At 45.6% G+C, this 13,276-nt stretch overlaps 1 pseudogene; it reads left to right on the top strand.

The window, feature by feature from the left end:
• Window positions 1-469: 469 nt before the first annotated feature.
• LOC141249628 (perilipin-2-like) lies at window positions 470-9,202 on the top strand (annotated as a pseudogene).
• Window positions 9,203-13,276: the final 4,074 nt, after the last annotated feature.

Here is a 13,276-nt window from a genome sequence, read left to right as displayed (position 1 = left end):
TGGGGTTTATATGGATGAGGGAGGGGCTTATATGGAGGAGGGTGGGGTTATATAGAAGAGGGTGGGGCTTATATGGAGGAGGGTGGGGTTTATATGGATGAGGGAGGGGCTTATATGGAGGAGGGTGGGGTTATATAGAAGAGGGTGGGGCTTATATGGTGGAGGGTGGGGTTTATATGGAAGAGGGTGGGGGTTATATGGAGGAGGGAGGGGCTTATATGGAGAAGGTAACTGCTTATCTCTCTCTCTCTCTCACCAAAAGAACTGGAAGAAACATCACCCGCCCTTTTATAATCCACTCTGCTATCTGCCCGGTGCGGAGCAATAAGTGTTCCCTCCGCCATAACACGGCCCCGGTCCCCGCTCTCACCACACAGCTGCTGTCACACCCTGCTGTGACCTCTGCACCGCGCACAGCCGCCCTCCGACCAGTCAGGAGAGCAGACTGCGTGACGTCATCACGCCGGCTCACCAGTCAGCTGACTGCAGGGAACCCTCCCGGAGACAGCGCCTAGTCAGGTGGGCGTGGTTAGCCGCCTATAAGTGCGGAGGCTCCAGAGCAGCAGGCATTCCTTCCTTCTGTGCAGTTCGTGCTGTTGCCTGCAGAGGGCCTGTGAGTGCTGAGGGTTAGCCAGTGCCTGTGGTAGTTTGGCAGCTGGTGGTGGTGGTTTCTCCTCTTTGGTGGTGACTGTGTTTTGCTCTTTGTAGGTTTTTACTTAGCAACATGGCTGAGACGGTGGAGCAGCAGCAACAGGTAACAACTACGTGTGTCCTGTCTTATGTAATGGCTGATAGTAACGTGCCGTGATACCGAGGAGCTGCTGTCTATGGAGTGAGCGCCCCAACTGGTGCATTTGGGTATTACTGGGCATGGAGTGGTCTCTAATATTACACTGCAGCAGTTAGATGGCTCCTGTGTATAAATACAGGGCAATGCTGTAGGGTTGCTACTATGTTATCACCATGTGAACCCCACTGTGTACATGACCTATGTGCCCCCTTGTCTTCTGGGCAGATGCCCATTCATGGAGGATGTTGGTACCCAGGTGTGGGGCTCTGCCATATGATGGTGCATGGTCCCAGGTACAGGATCTGCTGCTACTGGCTCCTTCAGGCTGGGATCTGGTGTAGATCTCTAGTTCTCGGCTCTTCCATGTGTCCTCAGTGAGGATTATGCACATGACTGATCTGTAGCTCAGTGTTCAGATCTGTAATGGGGCTCTATAGGAGAAAATGAGCTGTCCACTATATGTATATAGCCTATGGGCCTTGCATGCTGGATGGATGACTATTATCCCATAGAAGCATTACTTGTAGAGCAGGATCTGTATTGATGCTGGTGAGCAGGTGCTGCAGTGCATCTCACTGGCTTTAATTGTACAAGCTCTTTCATTCTGTTGGCTTAAAGCTTATTCCTCATCACACCTAATGCAGGAGCCTCTTGCTGCTTCTTCAGCCTCCCCTCCCCCGCCGCCTGCCAATCCACATTAGGCCGGGATAGTAGGAACCAGAGGGTGCTTGAATCCACTGGTGGAGCATAGCAGTAATCGGCAAAGATGAAGGATGCCATAAGAATTGATAAAAATGGCTTTAGTCCATTACAAACAAATGAAAATAGAGGAGAGATTATGAGCTGAGTTTTTTTTATTTTTAAGTTGGCTGTTTGTTAGCTTTATTTAGTCCATTTAAAACCATTCAATTCTCAACGGATAGATGTGCTGAATATCTTTTCTCTTTAAGAATTAATAGATTGTGAAATGGGGATCAAGGAGGAAAAGCTGCTAAATCACGTTAATGGGTTCTCCTTGGTAAACATGAGATTTTAAGACCCTAAATGGCATCTCTCCCCTAAAGGAAATATTTTATGTAGCGGAACCTAAAAACTGATGTTGATGAATATTAGTGAACCAGCGGGAAGTCTGATTCAGTCAAACTTTAAAGATCAGGGACCCAAACTTGACCCCAGACCCCATAGCAGCCAATGGGGACATGAACTTTGTTGCTGTAAAACGTGGGTCTAAAGGGTAGGGGGCTTCAAAATGGGTGTAAGTGCAGGACAATTACCCTGTGAATAGGAAAGTGATATAGATGTCCTGTAATTATTTAATGTCACAAGCCCCCTACATATAATCTAGCAGCCTCTAGTGCCATACATGTGGAGCTAAATGTGTTAAGCCTTATTTAACCTGATAAATACTACATGGTGCCCCCATTATTTTCAATAACTAGTTAAGCAGACAGCTGTGGGCTTGTATTAATAGGCAGGGAAGGTCCTTGGATATTGGTCCCTTTCCAGCATAAGACAAGCTCAAAGCTGTCTGCTTTCACTTGGCTGGAGAGCCAGCAAGTATTTCTTTAACTCTGTTATACAGGCCAGGTCACGTGGTGAGCTGGCCAATTGCAGCCATACCAATACTTGGCATTGCTGTGATGGGGCCTGAAGTGCCCACAGCCTTAAAGCTTGTTGATTGGCTGTGCTGCAGCCCTTTAATAAGCTTTAGGGTATGTGCACACGATGCAGAAATGAAGCAGAAAATTTCTGCATCTCCCTGGCAGAAAAAACGCATGCAGATTGTGCATGCATTTTTCCTCCGGAATACATGCGGATTAACATGCGTTTCCGCATGTGGATTGACAAGTGCTTTCCAGGCGATTTTAGCATCACTTGGAAAGTGCTTGACAACTAGGTCACACTATATAAATCCATGCAAACAGCATGGATTTATATAGTGTGACCCGAGAGTGTATATACTTGCCTCCGATGGCCCGCGCTGTCCTGCTTTACACTCCGTTCTCCCGGCAACTTTGAATTGAAAGACCTGCCGACGTCAGCGTCACGTGACCCGTCGCATGACTCTGACGTCAGCGCAGGTCCTTCAACTCTCTGCAAGTGCCGGGAACCAAGCAGGAGCGGTGTGCGGGCCGACAGATTGTGTGTGTGTGTGTGTGTGTGTGTGTATATATATATATATATTTGTTTTACAGCTTTTTTTAATGGTACCTGGGTGTGGATGAGTCTCCTCTTCTCCACACTCGGGTACCATCCGCACATTAGAACGCGCCAATAAGGCTATGTGCCCACGATGCAGAAAATTTCTGCATCTCCCTGGCAGAAAAAACACATGCAGATTGTGCATGCATTTTTCATGCGGATCCACATGCGTTTCCGCATGCAGATTGACAAGCGCTTTCCAGGCGATAGCATCACTTGGAAAGTGCTTGACAACTAGGTCACACTGTATAAATCCATTTCAAACAGCATGGATTTATACAGTGTGAACCGTAAAAATTAAAACAAATCAAGCTATACTCACCCCCGATCCCGGCGTGGCTGCAGCGCTGGTTCCCGGCTGCCGGCATATCGCGAGACAGAGCGGTGAAGGGCCTGCGGTCACATGACTGACGTCACCGCAGGTCCTCAAGCGATGCCGGCATTCAGAGAGAAGCCGCCGGACAGGTGAATATAACTTTATTTGTTTTATTCTTTTTTTTTACAGGTAAAATGGTACCCAGGTCTGGAAGAGAGTCTCCTCTCCTCCAGACCTGGGTACCATCCGCACATAGAAGCCGCTTGTACAAATGTACAGTCGTGGTTTCAATGCAAGTCGATGGCGGGAGTTCCGCTGCGCTTCTGCAAAATTAAATGACATGCTGCAGATTTTTGTACGCAGCATGTGCATAGAACATGCGGAATCCCTTTGGGGACCATGGGGTGCGGATTACCTAGCGTTTCACAAGCGGAAATTCCGCAGCATAAATGCTTGAAAAACGCTACGTGGGCACCCAGCCTAACGCAAGTACAGATGCAGTCTTGCGGAATTGGCGCGTTCTAATGCAAGTCAATGGCGGCGAAAACGCTGCGTTTATGCAAAATTAATTGACATGCTGCGGATTTTTGAGCGCAGCGTTTACGCTGCGGAAAAATCCGCATCATGGGCACAGCGCATGCGTATTTCAATTGGGGAACATTGCTGCCCTTCTACCATGCGTTTATGCAACTGCAAAAACGCCGCGGAAACGCATTAAATACGCATCGTGTGAACTCAGCCTTATTCAGCTGGCCAATCCAAACAGTAACACAGACTTTCGTTTTAGGAGTCCATGTGAGGGGTGTCTTGTGTATATACCCCAAACTACTGACCACTCATCCCTATTACTGAAGTGTGTAGTTCTCCAAGTATCATAACTGGTACACTGGTGTTTGTTCAACTCTTCCAAGTATGTTTTCAGGGTTTTTTCTCTTCCTTAGAACGTGGTGGTAAGGCTGACAAACCTCCCACTGGTGAGCTCCACATATGACATGGTGTCCTCTGCCTATGTGACCACTAAAGACAACCATCCCTACCTGAAGTCCGTCTGTGACATTGCAGAGAAAAGTGTGAGGAGTATCACCTCTGTGGCCATCACTGGTGCCATGCCAATACTGCAGAAACTTCAGCCTCAAAGTAGGTTTAGCTTCTTGTGGCTTTTTCCACTAGCAACTCATGTGCAACACTGTCTTGTTAGTATTTGTAGCTTTTTCTTCCTGTATTTGGCTACAATCTGTACAATTCTTCTTATTAATCTTCCATTACCTAGTTCTCTAGGCTTTGTTTTCATGCATATTCATCTTTGCTGAATTTCTGACAGCCGACGTTGCATCAGATGGAATGGTTACAAAACTGTTATTCAGGAATCTGTTACACATGATTCTTCTTCTCTACATCACATATCCATTTTACACTTGTGGTAAACTGATCCCAACACTGACTCCAGTCGCATACATGAAAAAAGGGGTTAATAAGACCTTAAACTTCCAGGGGGCTGACAGATTTCTCAGTAAAGTGAATGTCTGCGGGTTTTTTGCTACCTCCTCTGAGCAGCATAATGTAGGGAAATGCCCCAATTCCAGCAATGGATCACTCACTTTTCTGGGTGCAGTAATGATTTAATCTGTTTTTGCTGGTTTAGCTTTCTATGTATATTGATAGTAAGCTACTAACTTGTGCTGTGGATGTGGTTGGCTCAGAAGACATCTAGGCTGCTATCTGCCGGCAGTGATCTCCTGCTAAAATACCTGTTTTGAAACAGCACAGCCTAATCAGTGACACATTGCTGACATCAGTGTCTCTGCCACTACCTCAAATTGCTGACAGATCCCCTTCACTCATTCTGCAGCCTGATGCTTAGTGCAACACAAGCTAAAGAAGGCAAACTAATTTAAATGGCAAAAAATAAGCCTTAATTTCTACTTTTCCTTAAACAAAAATCCAAAACTAACTTTAATGTAACTTCTGTAATCTGGACATGATACACAGGTTTGAGATCATTCCCTGCTAGCATTTGGCCTTCTTCCTATATTACAGCAGTCCTAGTATTAGGGGGGGGGGGGGGGTCACACTAGGGTATAACATGGCCGAGTGTTATCTGATGTTTATCGGGGAACAATCGCTGCCGCTGGCAGCGCGAGTCTGCTGATGCACCCATAGACTTGTATGGGGTTGTATATGAAACATCAGGCTGATGTTGTCCCAGTGCAGTCCAATATATGCTGAGACATGCAATGGAGAAGTTACTCCGCATCGGATGCCATATGCTACTGTGATTCCAGCCTAAGGCCACGGCCCTGCTATCAGTATTTGTTCAGTATTTTTCCTCAGGAGTGGGTGATAAATGCAGAATTGGTGACTTGTTTCTATTCTACCTTTTCTCTGTTCCTCACCTGGTTTTGGCTCCCACTCCTGAGAAATACTGATAGTGGGGCTGTGGCACAACTCGGATCTCTGCTGCCTTCTATATACAGATGACTATTGCATCAGATGTTACTTCTTTCTTACTCCCCTCACAGTTGCTCTGGCAAACAATATTGCCTGTGTTGGACTGGACAAGATTGAGGAGAAGTTGCCTATTCTGTCTCAGCCTTCTGGAAAGGTAAGCTGCTAAAATCCATGCAGAACCTCACCTTTCACTTCCCCTAAGGTTAGATTACAGAAGTGCCTCCTTGTATGTTAGGTTGTGGCTAATGCCTCAGAAGCCGTTGTTGGTGCCCGAGATGCTGCAATCCATAGTATCACAGGAGTAGTGGATAAAACAAAGGGAGCTGTGCAGAATGGTGTGGAGATGACGAAGGATGTTGTAAATGGCAGCATTAACACTGTTCTGAGAAGCCGTGTAATGAAGATCATAAGCAACCGTGTGGACTCTGCACTAACCAGGTCTGAATCTCTTCTGGAACAATACCTGCCACCAACAGATGAGGAGTTGGGTAAGCCCAAACCTATTAACTTGTGTGGACAGGGCAAATTGACTTGCTGAGGCAGTCCAAATACTAGGTGGCTTGGGTTTCTATTACAGAAGCACTCCCATCAAAGGTTTTATTTTTTTTAATATATTGCAGCCATCATATTTTATATAGCACTGTGTACTTAAATGCTTATTTTGATTTTCTACCTAGTTAATTCTTCTCTACTCTTTGTAGCCACTGGAAGTCTTTATTTTCCTGCAAGAGTCATCCCTGTAACTCCTGACCCAGCTGCTCCGCTCCCCTGCCAGGGACCTTCAGTGACCGAGAGAAGAGACTTCCTATCTCTACATGGACTTGCTGAAGCCTTCTACGCGGTTTATGATCATGTGATGTCATAGACCTAATGGAAAAAAATTAGATGGGCAAAACGAGCAATGCAGTGCTGTATAATTGTGACGTGCCCCCCTGGGGCCCTGGGGTCCTCTTCGGGGTAGTCACAGTGGCGGTGACCTGGTCCATGACCCCGGGTGGTCAAATTATTAAAAGGGAATAAAGTTTTTGGGATAATGTTCATGACACCACCGTGGCATGCAGCTATAGGTGGCCGCCACTGCAGTGCAGATCCTCTGGAGCTGATTGTGACGCAGCAGAGTTGGTTCAGCTCTCCACGGGCAGAGCTAAGCTCCAGGGCAGTGTAGATGTCAGTGTAGTTCAGGGCTGGTGACGCAGTAATGAGTAAAGGACATAGTGGGGTGCAGTCTTCAGGCTTTACTCAGTTCTAGGCAGTTCAGGGTTACCGCTGCAGCCGGTTTTGACCGCCCACGTCGTTCTGTGTCCTCCAGGGTAGTAATCCAGCAAACTCTCAGGAGAAACTTGGACAGGACCCCTTTCTGTGTACCTCTCCAGGTCGTCTCTCTGCGCTGGCTCTCGACCTCCTGCCCTGCGCCTCACTCCCAGTGTCCCAAGCCAGTGGCCACGGGCCTTGTCAGGCGACATCCTCTTGGTCCTCTATGGCCACCTTTTCGGCTGCAGCACCTGAAATGCTGCAACCTCCAGTTTGCTAGCTAAGACCTAAAGTACTTCACTAGGCTGGGGGCAGTCCCCTACTGCGGCCTAATCCCTCCACATCAGCGTGAATTCTGGTGCACTGGTGGCATCTGCACTTGCCGTGTCCCTGGGATTCCTTCTGTCTTTCTGGAGCCTTTCCCACTCCTGCTGTCTTCTCTCCTCACTTTCCTCCTGGACCTCTCTGACTAGGCCCGACTCCTCTCTCTCAATTCCTTCCTTGCTCCCAACTCCCCCCTAGACTCCTTCTAGAACTATTTACCCTCCATTTTATACTCCCACTGCTCTACTTCCTACACCCACTACATGGTTCCCTCTTTTGGTCCATCCCCCCCCCCTTCTAGCCAGAGACAGAGCTCAGCAGTGACCAAGTGCATCTTGCCCCACCTGCTGGTCTGGAATGGTGTAATGTAGGATGTAGGTGTATGGGTCCCAGGTAGTGCTCCCTCCTTACCTGAGAGTGGGGTACCGCACCTCTGGATGCGATGCAGTACCTCTGTGGCACCCCTGCAGGTCCAGTTGCCAGAATTGCAATATGTTAAAAGGATCAAACCTTTGATGGGAGGGCTTGTTTAAGAACATGCACTACTGCTCCTTAACAATGGTACATTGACTGCAGTGAAAAGTAATCTTGCACTATATTGTGAATGGCCAACAATTCACAATCATTTAGTAAACCAGGCTGAATATATGGGCATAACTTCCTGCTTTATTCTAGCTAAGGAAGCAACTAAAACAGAAGGCTTTGAGGTGTCCCAAGATGAGCCTGGCTACTACGTGCGCCTGGGATCCCTCTCTATGAAGGCCCACAAGCGTGCTTATCAACAGGCTGTGACCAGGATCAAGGATGCAAAATGCAGGAGTCAAAAGGCCATTGCTCAGCTCCAGATCACCGTTAACCTGGTTAGTAAATGTACTTGTAGTCTTAAACATTTGTCATAACCTCATAAAGGCAGATTCCCTTTAATGGTGACATGTGGGAGTACCAGTCAAACATGACTGTTCTTGCCAGTTACTGCCATAGGGGGGAGATGAATAAACCAGATGTATTGCATATAATCTCACCTGTCTCATTCAACCTGTCTTCCATGAACCCAAGTAAATATATTTGCTTTTCTTTAAGCTTGATTATGCAAGAAAAAACCTGAATGATGCAAATCAGAAGATCCATGATGCACAGGAGAACATGTACAACAAGTGGGTGGAGTGGACAAGAGGCACAGAAGACGCTGAGGGTGCAGAGGTAATGACACTCCCTCATTAGGCTTATGCTAGGCATCACTTGTTTATTAAACTATAACTTGTCAATTTCCATTTACAGCAAATTGAATCCCGCACCCTGACTACTACCTGAAATCTCACTCACCACCTGCAGACTACATGTTTGTCTCTGGTCTCCAGCGTTCAAGGTCTTCAGCAAAACCTTCAGAACAAGGTTCATGGTGTTAGTGCCATGGCTGCAGATGTCTACCAAAACTTCCACTCTGGCTCTTCCTTCAGAGAAATGTCTGAAAGCCTTGTAACCGCCACTAAGGACAAGTTCACAAAAATAAAGGCTAGTATGCATGATATGCTGAACTACGCCATAAACAACACTACACTAAATTGGCTGGCTGGTGGCTTTTATCCACAACTGGCTAGTGGCCAACATGAGGAGCAAGAAGCAGATGTGGGAGCCTCGGTTAAAGAGGAGTAAGATGCAAGCTCCTGTTGAGACGCTTGGTCACATAAATGGTTAAATGCCATCTTGATCTGAGAGCCAGTAACTGGCAATAGACCATGTAACTGATGTGAGAGGAGTTGTCTGTAACATTGGACTTTGTCTTAATCTTGGATGTTGCTCATCTTCACAAACCTGGTATCACTAGTGTATAAAACCCACTATGTACACTGCCAACTGTCCTGTACACTTTTGTATTAATAAAATGCTGTATTTGTGTCGTATGTACTTTCTGGTTTTTGTCTAGTAGCCATTGTAGTGTGACTTCAGGACTTCCTCACTGCTCATATGAGATGGCTAGCATTAGTCTGTGGACCGTACTACCTAGTAGCTTTGTATTCTCCAATGGCCTCTGGAAGCTTGTTGGTGACTAGTGTACTAAATTCCTTCAACATGAGTTTGGGGAATGGGAAATCTTGGATGAGCTTTTAGGAAGCTTGGGCTTAATAGTTCATCTATGAAGGCTTCATCCTCGGCTATTTACACTTCTGGTTAAGCTAGTCTTTGATCTGTAATACAACATTATGGTGCTGGACCACCCAGATGCTACATTCAGGAGTCTGCACTGATGTTCTAATTCAGGGGTGTCAGACGCCATCACCGAGGGCCCTTATCAGCATTAGGTTTGCCTTAGAGGGGCTCATGCTGACAACTATGCAATGTGTGACTGGCCAGGAGCTAGAAGGGTGCTGTTCCTGGGTTGTAGGGCTAGGAGCTGGGCCAGGTCAAGATGGACTGTTCTTTATGCCTAGTACTTGCTGTGGCTGACCTGATTAAAAGACGGTGCCTGCTTCCCTTTTGCCACACCTCTTAGATAAGCAATGGGAGGCTGCGTCCACTTGTCTTCAAAGATGGCACCCGTTCTTTGTTCTGCTACCCACTGGCTTTGTCACTGTATAGCGTAACCAGTACTTGGAGTGGGTTGTGCCAGCCTGGGGGTGGGTGTTCTTTGCTTTTGATCTTCAGGGTTTGCACACCTCCACTGCTCATTAATAAAAAATAAACCAAAAAACCCTCAGGCAGTGGATGCAGAAGGACTGGCTCTCTGTATAGGGAAAATGGCGTGTTGGTCCCTGTGTCCTGACCTCATGAGCTGGAGGCTGACACTCCTGTAATCTAAAACCTACATGTAGGGAGCGGTCTTCCAGACTTGCAATATAGATGAGCTGGTTGTACTGCCATATCTGCTCCCCCATCGCTGTACACTACTTTTCCTTTCACCCATGACAGCACACCTGTGAGCGGGATCAGCCCAGAAACCTACTGAAAATAAAGGGCAGCACCTCTTCTTCCCCCCCCCCCCCCCACATCAGTTGCTTTCCTGTCCTTGATGGGAGACCTGATACTAAAAGGCAGTAAACCCCTTTACCACACTGCAGGAGGCTTACACGTTACTGACCAGGCTAATCTTTACAGTTCTGACCACTGTCACTTTGAGGTAACTCAGCAATGCTTCAATGGATCCCACTGACTCAGTGTTTTTCTTCCTTGACATTGTACTTCATGACAGTGGCAACATTCATTTGATATGACTTGTTTGTGGGGAAAAAGAAGAAGAAAAAAATTTGGCAAATTTCAAAATTTGAATTCTCATGTCATTAAGATGTCACACAAAATAGTACATGTCTCATTTACATCAGCACAATTTTGGAACTTGTGTGTAATATATACAGTACAGACAAAGTTTGGACACACCTTCTCATTTAAAGATTTTTCTGTATTTTCTTGACTATGAAAATTGTACATTCACACTGAAGGCATCAAAACTATGAATTAACACATGTGGAATTATATACTTAACAAAAAAGTGTGAAACAACTGAAAATATGTCTTATATTCTAGGTTCTTCAAAGTAGCCACCTTTTGCTTTGATGACTGCTTTGCATTCTCTTGATGAGCTTCAAGAGGTAGTCACCAGAAATGGTTTTCACTTCACAGGTGTGCCCTGTCAGGTTTAATAAGTGGGATTTCTTGCCTTACAAATGGGGTTGGGACCATCAGTTTGTTGTGCAGAAGTCGGGTGGATACACAGCTGATAGTCCTACTGAATAGACTGTTGGCTGTTTTTTTTTTCTTGCCATAAAACAAATTCTAAGTAAAGAAAAATGAGTGGCCATCATTACTTAAATAAATGAAGGTCTGTCAGCCTGAAAAATTGGGCAGACTTTGAAAGTGTCCCCAAGTGCAGTTGCAAAAACCATCAAGCGCTATAAAGAAACTGGCTCACATGAGAACCGCCACAGGAAAGGCAGACCAAGAGTCACCTCTGCTTCTGAGGATAAGTTTATCCGAGTCACCAGCCTCAGAAATCACAGGGTAACAGCAGCTCAGCTCAGATTAGAGACAAGGTCAATGTCACACAGAGTTCTAGCAGCAGACACATCTCTTCAACAACTGTTAAGAGGAGACTTTGTGCAGCAGGCCTTCATGGTAAAATAGCTGCTAGGAAACCACTGCTAAGGACAGGCAACAAGCAGAAGAGACTTGTTTGGGCTAAAGAATCTATGCTTTGGTCTGATGAGTCCAAATTTGAGATCTTTGGTTCCAGCCACCGTGTCTTTGCGCGACGCAGAAAAGGTGAACGGATGGACTCTACATGCCTGGTTCCCACCGTGAAGCATTGAGGAGATGGTGTGGGGGTGCTTTGCTGGTGACACTGTTGGGGATTTATTCAAAATTGAAGGCATACTGAACCAGCATGGCTACCACAGCATCTTGCAGCGACATGCTATTCTATCCGGTTTGCGTTTAGTTGGACCATCATTTATTTTTCAACTGGACAATGACCCCAAACACACCTCCAGGCTGTGTAAGGGCTATTTGACCAAGAAGAAGAGTGATGGGGTGCTACGCCAGATGTCCTGGCCTCCACAGTCACCAGACCTGAACCCAATCGAGATGGTTTGGGGTGAGCTGGACCGCAGAGTGAAGACAAAAGGGCCAACAAGTGATAAGCATCTCTGGGAACTCCTTCAAGATTGTTGGAAGACCATTTCCGCTGACTACCTCTTGAAGCTCATCAAGAGAATGCCAAGAGTGTGCAAAGCAGTCATCAAAGCAAAATGTGGCTACTTTGAAGAACCTGGAATATAAGACATATTTTCAGTTGTTTCACACTTTTTTGTTAAGTATATAATTTCACACGTGTTAATTCATAGTTTTGATGCCTTCAGTGTGAATGTACAATTTTCATAGTCATGAAAATACAGAAAAATCTTTAAATGAGAAGGTGTGTCCAAACTTTTGGTCTGTACTGTATATATTTTTTTTCTTAAGAACTTACAAGGTGAGTTCTAATTTTTCCAAAAACTTTTTTTTAGGTACCACATCCCATTTGAAGTCACTTTGAGGGGTCTATATGACAGAAAATACCCTAAAAGCTGCACCCCTCCCCCACCTTAATGTGCTCAAACCAACTCAAGAAGTTTATTTATCCTTCAGGTGCTTCACAGGAATATTTAAAATGTGGAAGAAAACCATGAACATTTAACTTTTCACAAATGTTACTATAGACCCAAACTTTTAATTTCACAAGGATCAGGAAAAAATAAACCCCAAAATGTGTTGTGCAATTTCTCCTGAGTAAGCCGATACCCCATATGTGGGGGAAAAACCACTGTTTGGGTGCAGGGAAGGAGTGCCGTTTGACTTTTTGAATGTAAAATTTGCTTGAATAATTAGCGGACAGCATGTCGCGTTTGGGGAGTCTCTGATGTGCCTAAACAGTGTAAACTGCCCACAACTGATCCCATTTTGGAAACTAGACCCCCTTAAGTAACTTCTAGATGTGTGTTGAGCACCCTGAACCCCCAGGTACTTCACAGAAGCTTATAACATAAAGCTGTGAAAATAGAAAAATCATACTTCTTTCCACAAATGATTTTTTTTTCGCTCCAATTATTTTCACAAGGATAAGATGAGGAAACAAACCCCAAAAACTGTTGGGCATTGGCGTACTCAGGAGACATTGCACAAGTGTGGGGAAAATACACTGTTTGGGCGCACGGCAGGGTTCAGAAGCATTGACTTCTTGAACGCAAAATTGGCTGGAATCTAGAGCAAAAGCCATGTCTCATTTGGAGAGCTCCTGATGCACCTAAACAGAGGAAACCCCCCACAAGTGACCCCCATTTTGGAAACTAGACCCCTCCAAGGATTTTATCAATGGGTATAGTGAACATTTTGAACCCAGAGGTACGACACAGAATTTAATAACATTAGGTTATCATATTGAATAAGATGTCATTAGTCTTGAGCTCAAGTGCTCA

Source organism: Phyllobates terribilis, unplaced genomic scaffold, assembly GCF_046119375.1.
Source record: "Phyllobates terribilis strain yellow unplaced genomic scaffold, ASM4611937v1 Scaffold_2__4_contigs__length_985480577, whole genome shotgun sequence".
In the NCBI taxonomy this organism is placed as follows: Eukaryota; Metazoa; Chordata; class Amphibia; order Anura; family Dendrobatidae; genus Phyllobates; species Phyllobates terribilis.
The sequence above is the reverse complement of the archived record's forward strand: the minus strand, read 5'-3'. Positions and strand labels throughout refer to the sequence as shown.